The sequence below is a fragment of the Asparagus officinalis genome, chromosome 7 (genome assembly GCF_001876935.1).
Source record: "Asparagus officinalis chromosome 7, Aspof.V1, whole genome shotgun sequence".
Taxonomy (NCBI): Eukaryota; Viridiplantae; Streptophyta; class Magnoliopsida; order Asparagales; family Asparagaceae; genus Asparagus; species Asparagus officinalis.
Window position 1 is genome coordinate 3,183,269 of NC_033800.1, and position 10,733 is coordinate 3,194,001.

The following is a 10,733-nucleotide window of genomic DNA, read 5'->3' on the forward strand; positions in this document are numbered from 1 at the left end:
CTTCTCTAGTTTGTGCTTTATGCTTGAAGACCGACTTAGAGGGCCTTTTATAATCCTCTTGAGGCTCGCTGATCACACGCATCAAGCCGAATTTGTGTCAATTCTTTGGTAAGCACTTTCACTGTCATTGAAAAAAACACTAGACATGAGAACCACATGAAGTGCGCACAAAATACGATGTTAATAACAGGGCAAAATGTGACCCGAGTTAGGAAATTAGTCGTTGACCCCGGAGAAAGATAAAGAGAACAATATCTTTTTGAGCTTGAAAAAAATCAAAAAAAAAAAAAAAAAAAAAAAATCTTTGGACGGTGAATTATGAATCTTTAATTGTTTGTTTGGTTCTCAGACGTCAGACAATAGTATGGAAGATGCCCGTAGGCATCCATAATTGTACTCGATTTTAGTCTCGGATTTGTGGTTCGGTCGACCGACGTGGTCGACCGCGAACTGCGCGGTCGATTGCCGTGGTCGACCGCGATCTGTTTTGGGCTGGGCCTTTTGGTTTTTGATCCGGTTCATTTCTGAGTTGATATATAACCCTAAATCTGATTTGTTAGGGTTAAGTAAGGACGATTTTGAGCAGCCTTTGAGAGAGGATTGTTGCATCCAATTGTGGAAGAGTTGTGAGAGATCTAGAGCTTTGTTTTAGGGTTTCATCGGTGAAATTTGTAACTCTACTTGTATTCTCTGATTTCTAATAGTAAGAACTCCCCCCCCTCTTTGCCCCGTGGACGTAGGCAACTTGCCGAACCATGTAAATCGTTTGTTCTTGTTGTGGTTGTGTTTTGCATATTAGTTGTGATTTATCTCGTGTTATTGTTCGTGTTGCACAAGAAAGCTTCCGCCGCACACAACAATTGGTATCAGAGCTAGATCGACAACATGGGAGAAGTAAGCACATCAGATTCGTCTCTTACAAAGGCGATACAGAGTCTGAGCATCAATAACACAATGATTAATGTTCCGAAGTTCGCCGGCAAGATCAATTTCGGATTGTGAAGGTGTCAGGTGATGGATGCCTTGGATGCACAGAATTTAGAGGAGACTCTTGAGTTAAAAGAGAAACCCGCAGATATGAAGGATAAGGTTTGGAGGAAGATGAACAGTAGAGCTTGTGGTGTTATTAGGTCATGCTTGACGCCGGATCTTATTTATGATGTTATGAATGAGACGTCAGCGAAGAAGATGTGGGAAACACTCAATGAGAAATATCTTACGAAGAGCATTGAGAATCGGCTTCACTTGAAGAAGAGATTTTACCAGTTCAAGATAAAGAGGGGAGTTTCCATCAGGGAGCATGTCAACAACTTCACTAAACTACTTTCAGATATGGCCAATGTGGACATTATAGTTGAGGATGAAGACAAGGCGATGCTACTTCTGTGTTCGTTGCCCGAAGATGATTATGGTACGTTCGTTCTCACTATGATCAATGGAAGAACTACAGTCAGCTACAAGGAGGTGACCTCAGTTTTGGTGAACTATGAGTTGAGAAAGAGTGATGGTGAACCCTCCGAGAAGGCATCGGGAGATGCATTAGCAGTTCGAGGCCGAGATCCAAACCGTCGCCAGTTCAACCGCTCAAAGTCAAAGAATAGGAGTGCATATAAGAGTGTTGGTAGAAATCAATGTCGGTATTGTAAAGAAGAAGGACATTGGAAGATTGACTGCCCAAAGTGGAAAGAAAAAGCCGGGAAGAATAATGGGAAAGCTGCACAAGCTTCAGAAGTGAATGTTGCAAAAGCTATTGGTGAGCATTCAGATTCAGATTCTTCAGGCTATTCATGTCCTGCATTACCGTCGGTTTGTTATGCGAATTCCACGGAGTGGATAATGGATTCAGGAGCTACATATCACATCTGCCCTAAGAGGGAGTGGTTCTCTAGCTTTGAGGAGCTGGAAAGAGGGGATGTCGTGCTTATGAGTAATGACCACGTATGTCCTATTGGTGGTATTGGTTCAGTCCGGATTAGGATACATGATGATGTAGTGAGGGAGTTGAAGGAAGTGAGGTTCGTATCGCAGTTGACGAAGAACATCATTTCTCTTGAGACTTTGGAGGCAGCTGGATATCGAGTGATCTTAGAGGATGCTACAGTGAAGGTCACGAAGGGTTCTATGGTAGTGATGCGAGGTGTCAAGGAAAACAACCTATACTACTTGAAGGGCAAGACAGTTACAGGGGGTTTGGCAGCTTCTATCACTACAGAGGAGGACACTACCACCTTATGGCACATGAGACTTGGACACACAGGTGATAAGTCCCTACAGTCATTGGTAAAACAAGGGCTATTGAAAGGTACTAAGACCTGCAAGATGGAGCTGTGTGAGCACTGTGTACTTGGGAAGAAGACTAGAGTGAAGTTTGGCACCGTTGTTCATAACACCCGAGGTACATTGGATTACATTCACACAGATGTTTGAGGTCCTTCCAAGAACACATCTCTTGGTGGGGCCAACTATTTTGTCACTTTTATTGATGACTATTCCAGGAGGAATTGGGTACCCTATGAAGCATAAACATCAGGTCCTGGATATTTTTGTGGAGTGAAAGAAGAAAGTGGAGCTGCAGACAGGTAGAAAGATGAAGACTCTACGTTTAGATAACAGTGGAGAGTATAAGAGTGATCCGTTTCTGCAGTTTTGCCGGAATCACAGCATTAGAAGACACTTCACAGTTCGAGAGACACCGCAACAGAACAGGGTGGCTGAGAGATTGAACCGTACCTTGCTAGAGAAGGTACGGTGTATGATGACACAGAATGGATTGTCTAGATCCTTTTGGACCGAGGCGTTAGTTTATGCGAGCCATCTCGTGAACAGGTTGCCATGCACTACGATAGATGAGAAGACTCCTTTGGAGCGTTGGTTTGGTTCGGTGGCTAGTGACTATGAGTCGCTTCGAATATTCGGGTGTCCAGCTTATTATCATGTCAGTGATGGTAAATTAAATCCGAGAGCGAGGAAAGCAGTCTTTGTGGGATTTAGAGATGGAGTCAAAAGCTTTAAGTTATGGGATCCACAGGACAAGAAGATAGTTATTAGCAGAGATGTCACATTTGACGAGGCATACATGATGAGGCCTTGAGCCCCTCAGCATGTAGAGGGAGACCAGACAGGAGAGATATCGCAGTAGGTGGAGAATGATATGACTCCACTCACTCCAGAGAGCACTGTATCCATTGAGGCTCCTACAGAGGTGACACTGGGAGGAGATGAGATGACAGCCGGGCAGATAGAGGATACAGTGGATTATGGGACTCGGGAAAAGGGTCATGTTCAGGGGTCCATTGCAACAAATAGACCGATGAGAGAGATTCGTCGGCCAGCTAGGTATAATGATGTCATGGTCGCATATGCATTATCAGTGGAGGTCGTTGATGATATGGTTCCAGCCACATTCAGGGAGGCAGAGTTAGCCCCGATTCAATCAGGTGGAGGGAAGCTATGGAGGAGGAGATGCAGTCTCTTCAGAAGAACGATACTTGGACACTTGCACATCTACCTAAGGGTAAGAAAGCTATTGGTTGTAAGTGGGTATATGCGAAGAAGGAGGGATCTTCTATTGGGGACATACGGTTCAAAGCCATATTGGTTACCAAGGGATATGCACAGCTTGAGGGCATTGATTACAACGAGGTATTTTCACCTGTTGTGAAGCATTCGTCGATACGGATTTTATTGTCGTTGGTGGCACAGTTGGATTTGGATTTGGTCCAGATGAATGTGAAGACAACTTTTCTACACGGTGATTTAGATAAGGAGATCTACATGACACAACCCCTGGGATTCAAAGCAGTAGGAAAGGAAGATTTAGTTTGTAAGCTGAAGAAGTCTCTTTATGGTTTGAAGCAGTCACCAAGATAATGGTATAAGAGATTCGACGGTTTTATGATCGGTCGAGGGTACACAAGGAGCTCATATGACCCATGTGTTTATATGCACAAGCTACATGATGGTGAGCACATATATTTGCTTTTATATGTTGACGATATGCTTATTGCTTCCAGGAATTCTTCGGCTATTCGAAAGTTGAAAGATGAGCTGTCATCCGAGTTTGAGATGAAGGATCTTGGAGGGGCAAAGAAGATATTGGGTATGGAGATCGAGAGAGACAGTGTGAAAAGGAGTTTGAAACTTACACAGAAGAGCTACTTGCAGAAGATGTTGAAGAAATTCAGCTTTGACGGCAATGCAAAAGCAGTTAGCACACCATTATCTCTCCACTTCAAGCTTTCAGCGTTGATGTCACCTATTTTAGTTGAGGACAAAGAGTATATGTCGAAGGTCCGATATGCTAGTGCAGTAGGTAACTTGATGTATGCGATGGTGTGTACGAGGCCAGATTTATCACAGGCCGTGAGCATGGTATCGAGATACATACACGACCCCGGGAAGGGTCATTGGGAGGCTGTGAAGTGAATTCTACGGTATGTTCAAGGCACCGTGAATATTGGTTTAGTATTCCAGAAGGATGAGAAGAATGGGCAGGATTGTATTGAATATGTGGATTCAGATTATGCTGGAGATCTTGACAAACGCTGGTTTACTTCAGGTTATGCTTTTACATTGGTAGGTGCACCTGTATGTTGGCGATGCACGCTTCAGTCCATAGTGGCTCTCTCTACTACAGAGGCAGAGTATATGACAATAACTGAAGCTATTAAGGAGGCTTTATGGCTGCGTGGATTATTGGAGGACTTGGGGATCGCTCAGGAGACTATTCAGGTATATTGTAATTGCATGTCAGCTATCTATTAGGCGAAGAACCAGATTTATCATGCGCGCACGAAGAACATCGACGTCAGATTCCACTTTGTACGTGATGTTTTGGATGATGGAGACGTCATATTAGAGAAGATCCACACGAATGACAACCATGCAGATATGTTGACCAAAGTTATTTCAGGAGTGAAATTTGGTCATTGTTTGAAGCTTTTGAACATCCTTCAGTGCTGAGGCCTTTGGAGGCCATTTGGGTGAACTACGTTCGGCTTGATTCCTTGGGCAAGAGGATACGTAGGCAGTCTTTCAGATGCAGTCGATTTGATCTGTTGATTCAGATGGGGGAGATCGCGTTTCAGCTCTAGTTTGTTCCCGGACTTGTTGAGGGACTATTGGATGATTTGGTGTCGGCTCGGTTTTGATAGAAATATTAGCCGAGGTGAAGAATTGAAGAAATGATGAGAGAGTGCAGGAAAACAACTGAAGAATTAGCCAGGCAGACTGGCGGTCGACCGTCGCGGTCGACCGCAAACGTGCACGAAGGGCAGTAGGATTCGGAGCTGATGGCGGTCGATCGCGGATGACTGTAATCGATTTTAGTCTCGGGTTTGTGGTTCAGTCGACCGCCACGATCGACCGTGAACTGCGCGGTCGACCGCGATCTGTTTTGGGCTGGGCCTTTTGGTTTTTGACCCGGTTCGTTTCTGAGTTGATATATAATCCTAAACTTGATTTGTTAGGGTTAAGTAAGGATGATTTTGAGCAACCTTTGAGAGATGATTGTTGCATCCAATTGCGGGAGAATTGTGAGAGATCTAGAGCTTTGTTTTAGGATTTCATCGGTGAGATTTGTAACTCTTCTTGTATTCTCTGATTTCTAATAGTAAGAACTCCCCCCTCCTTGCCTCGTGGACGTAGGCAACTTGCCGAACCACGTAAATCGTTTGTTCTTGCTGTGGTTGTGTTTTGCATATTAGTTGTGGTTTATCTGGAGTTATTGTTCGTGTTGCACAAGAAAGCTTCCGCCGCGCACAACATTCACTTCTAAAGAATTAATATTCCATCTTGGACTTGAACTTAATATCAAAAATTATAAAAAAAACCAATAGCTCCTCCTTGTCCTCCTCCGGCACCGCCTCATCCGCCTCGTTCTTCGCCGCCTCTTTGCATATAATCCATTACTTAATATTCAACGAAGCTATCGAGATGTGGTCACTACCTTAGAACAATTTACACTTTCACAGAGACGGATAAATGTAATTGTAAACTAGTAACAAAAGATCCACGAGAGTAGCCTAAACTAGAAGTTAGTGAGCATCTCAATTGTTTTGCTCAATAAATGCATTATCCTAGAAACATAAGTTAAATCAATAGGAAATCCGTGGGAGGAAGATTGAGAGAGTTTTTCTTCATTTCTTTCATGTTTGTAGTCGACTCCGTCAGGCCGAGAACTTGCAATGCCGACTAGAAAGGCGGTACTTGACGACCTACTACAAGATCGAGATGAGAAGCATCGTCACTCGGCCTACCATTCCGGTCGAGCCCACCCCCTCTCGGCACTTGGCCCTTCTAGACCGACAACTTGCGAGGCCGATTAAAAATGCAGTATTTATCGACCTTCAGTTAGACGAGTTAGAAGGCGGTGTATCCTTGAGCCCCTTGCCGGCAGTCAATTGCCATCACATTAAATGCATGACGAGAGTTATCATTTCTCCAACCCAGAAAGTCTTTATGACTTATTGGATCTTGTCAGCACTATGCACATTCTGTCACCCTCATATTAAACGCCTAGGTGACTCACTCCCCTTTGCAGCCAACACCGATAAAGTAAATGCTAATAAAGCTGTCTGTTTGGACTCGGCCGAAATGACTCATTTGCCCCTTTGGATCTACTATAAAAGGAAGGTGATGCCTGCTGCTTTGGGTAAGAAAATTCTACAAAGAAAACCCTTATACACTTGAACACTTCTTCCTCACTCAAGCTCTAAACTGACTTGACCGTCAGAGGAACCGCCGGAGATCTGAACTCCGATCTCTTATGTGTTCTTCATGTGCAGGATGCGACTATCCGCTCAAGAACCAACTGTCCGAGAAAGCCTGAGGACCCTAACATCCCTTGTAATCCACGAATAAACCCCTGTTAGATAACTGATATCAACAATATGCAAAATACAATGAAAAAAAATACCTAAATGTATTAAGTTGCATTCCTATTGGGTCACGTGGTATTTGATGAACGAGACATGAGAACTCAACTTGCCCATTCACTTCAAAATCTTTGGTACATCATTAACGGATGAATCACCTATATTACGTGTTTGCTCGTGAGCATAGGGTTTCTAATCACCGGACCTATGAAAACCCCAGAGACATGAGAACTCCTCCTATGAGGCTATGAATGCCTTTGCTCCCCCTACACCATTAACTTAACACAATCATCATCTTCTTCACCAACTCATCCAAGTTTTAATGTCTAGATCTTGCCACGATAGATCTCAAAGAAATGTGACGATCCGTTAGAAACATGTGTTAGATAGAAAGAGACATATGCATGTGAATGTATGCGTCTGATTACGTAATGAGCTATTTTCTATGATTGGTAGTAATAGTTGACTATGCACGGGCTGTGCTGGCACTAGCTAGTTTTCTCTCCTTGTAAAGGGAGTTGCTACAGACATACCCTCTCTAGTTTTTCGAATTCGAACTCGAATACTTGGTATTTGATAAATATTCATGAATATTCACGAATACTTATCGAATATCAAAGTATATTTATTTCGCTAAAGAGTTTAATTTTCAAATAGTATTAAAATTTATAAATAAAAATTACTTCTTTATAATATATGATGTATATATATTTAAATCAAAATTTTAATTAGAAAACAGATTTAAGATTATTTAAGTCTTAAAATCTATATATAAAACTTAAGTAGAAATGGTAAGTGGGTTAAAAATATGACATCATATGTGTAATAATACAAATAATAAGCTGTGATCAAATTTTAAACGAATATTTAATAGACAAACGAATCGAATATACATCTAGTTAAATTCTATTCGATAATAAACTCGAATACTAAAAAATATTTGTTTAGTGATAAATGAACTATCGAATCGAATATGACTGAATAGTTATTCGAACAATTATCGAACCATTTATTAATTATTTGGTTCATTTCTACCCTGAGAGTGTGTATGTATTATTTTTCCCTTGTAAAAACCCCACACGTCCAGTTCGGAAGGCTCAAATATTAATACAATCCACAAGTGGTGCAGCGGTAAATAGTCTTTTGAAAGCAACATTCTATAATTTTCAAAACCACGTGCACAAATGGAAGGTTTCAACATTAATACAACCCTCACGGATACAACTGTAGCTGGGTTATATTAGTTTTACATATTGAAAGAAAATGTAGCTTGGATATAAATATTTCCTTATATAATTAGACAGAAATTTTGGACAATGGACATTTTTTTAATAGCAGTAGCATCCATAGAATAGATTATTTCAGTCGAGAACTGTAGAACTGTTGGCGCTTGTGGTTAAATCTAGAATAATACAGATATATAATAGCAAAAACTGAACAGAAAATTAAAGTGGAGTAATTTAAAATTTTCAACTCAGCTGCTGTGCGTTTGTAAAACGCTGTGCTTAAAGCATTATTTGGCCTACTCCGGTGCAAGGATCCCAAGGCCAAATTGCTTCTAGGAATAGCAGTCCAGTACTCTGGTGTGCACCGATCCAGTACTGTTAAGATCTCCTCGATTTATAAGGTAAAGATCTCCTCGATCTATCAGGCAAAGATCTCCTCGATCTATCAGGCAAAAGATCTCCTCGATCTATCAGGCAAAATTCCTATAAGCACCAGCTATTTTACAATCTATAAATGTATATATTGATTGTTATTTTTGGAATGAATTTTCCTTAAGGATTTGAGGTCTATTTATAGCGTTTGGAAAAACACTATGCACTAATAATGAATTTTCCTTAAGGATTTGAGGTCTATTTATAGCGTTTGGAAAAACACTATGCACTAATAAAATAATATATTTTACTATGCATTTGAGGTCTATTTATAGCGTTTGGAAAAACACTATGCACTAATAAAATAATATATTTTACTATGCATATAGGGCCCACACTCTTATTTTTCTTTAGTGGGGCCCACCACTTTGTGTTAATTTCAACAAAAATTTGGCAGCCTAATTTTAGGTAGCAGCCAATGTGTGGTTTCTTTGATTAAAAAATTAATATCCAACAATACCCCACAGATTTTTTTTAAACTAGTATTGTGTAATGGTGCCATCGTTTCAATTGTTGTGCATAAGGTAGATGTCATAAGGACTTGAATCCCCATTAGACCAACTGAATAAAAGAAAAATGCATGGGGTCGCAGAGACTTGAACTAGCATATGTCTAAAAATCCAGCGATCACACAAGATCAAACTTATCTGTGATAGTTTTCACTTTGAACCACACTTGCCCTTGCCTTTGCCTTTGCCTTGCCTTTGCCTTGCCTTTGTCTTTGCACATTTATGGCCTTGTGCATGTCCTGGTTTCTGCTAGGGCTCTAGATATTTTCCACAAGACACCATAGGAGACGGTCAAATCTCCACCCATGCATAGGTGAGTTCTTTAGGCATGTTTCCTATCAAACATCCTGCATCCGAAATGCTTTAAACTCATTAAGGCTCAAAAGCCATCCTCTCTCATTATAGGATTCTAGGTGAGTCTTTTAGGTGTGTTTCCTATCTAACACCCCGCATCCGAAATGCTTTGGTCCCATTAAGGCTTAACAGTCATCCCCTTTACATGATAGGATTCTAGGTGAAAAAAATCAAAGTTTTACTCGGGTAGTTCAGCTACATAAGGATGGTATTAGAGGTTGATCAAAGTTCAATTAAGTACCTCGTTCCTTACGGAGCGCGTTACACAACCCCCAAACCTTGCCTTAGACACCGACTAATCTAAGAAAACTTGAACCATTTCACTTGTAAATCTTACTTGACTTTTGAACCATTTATCTTGTCATTAGTAACATAAGCTTTGAACTAATAACTTGATGTAAATGATAAGTATTTGTAAGACTACCAACTTTTGCAAATCTTACTTGACTTTTGAACCAATTATCTTATTATTAGTAGCATAAGCTTTGAACTAATAATTTAGTAAACATGATAAGTATTTGTAAGACTTACAAAAATTTGAGACCCATTCCAGCAGACGTCCTTTCGACTATATCCTTTTTCAGACCCTTAGTCAAAGGATCAGCCAAATTCTCTGAAGATCGGACGTCAACCACAGAGATGACTCCTTAACAAATGAGCTCTCTCAAATAGCCATGCTTCAGACGAATGGTCTGCTTCTTTCCATTAAACATTGAGTTTGCTGCCACAGCACTCGCTGCCTGATTATCACAATAGATAGTAATTGCACCTTACAATTCCGTCAATGGAAGGTCTCGAAGAATACAACTAAGCCACTCAGCTTCATCTCCAACAACAAAGAGTGCGAAGAATTCAGATTCCATCGATGACTGTGCAATCATGGTCTGCTTCTTAGACTTCCACGAGACAGTAGCTCCACCCATGGTGAAGACAAATCCTCCAGTAGATCTGCACTCATCTGGTTCTGAGCACCAGCTCGCATCTAAATAGCCTTCGATTACACCCGGATATCCAGTGTAGAATAGGCCCAGACTTGTAGTTCCTTTCAAGTATCTCATCAATATCTGGACAGCATCCCAATGAATCTTTCCATGATTACTTGTGAACCTACTAAGCGTTCCTACAACGAATGCTATATCTGGCATTGTGCAGCTCATCACGTACATAAGACTCCTAATGATCTTTGAGTACCTCAGCTGCTCTACTGGCTTCCAGTGTTCGGTCGAAGCTTCTTGTTATAATCATATGGTACTGACAGTTCTGGTAGGTCGTAGTAGCCATACTTCCTTAGCATGCTCTCGACATAATGAGATTAGGACAATCTAATACCCTCTTCA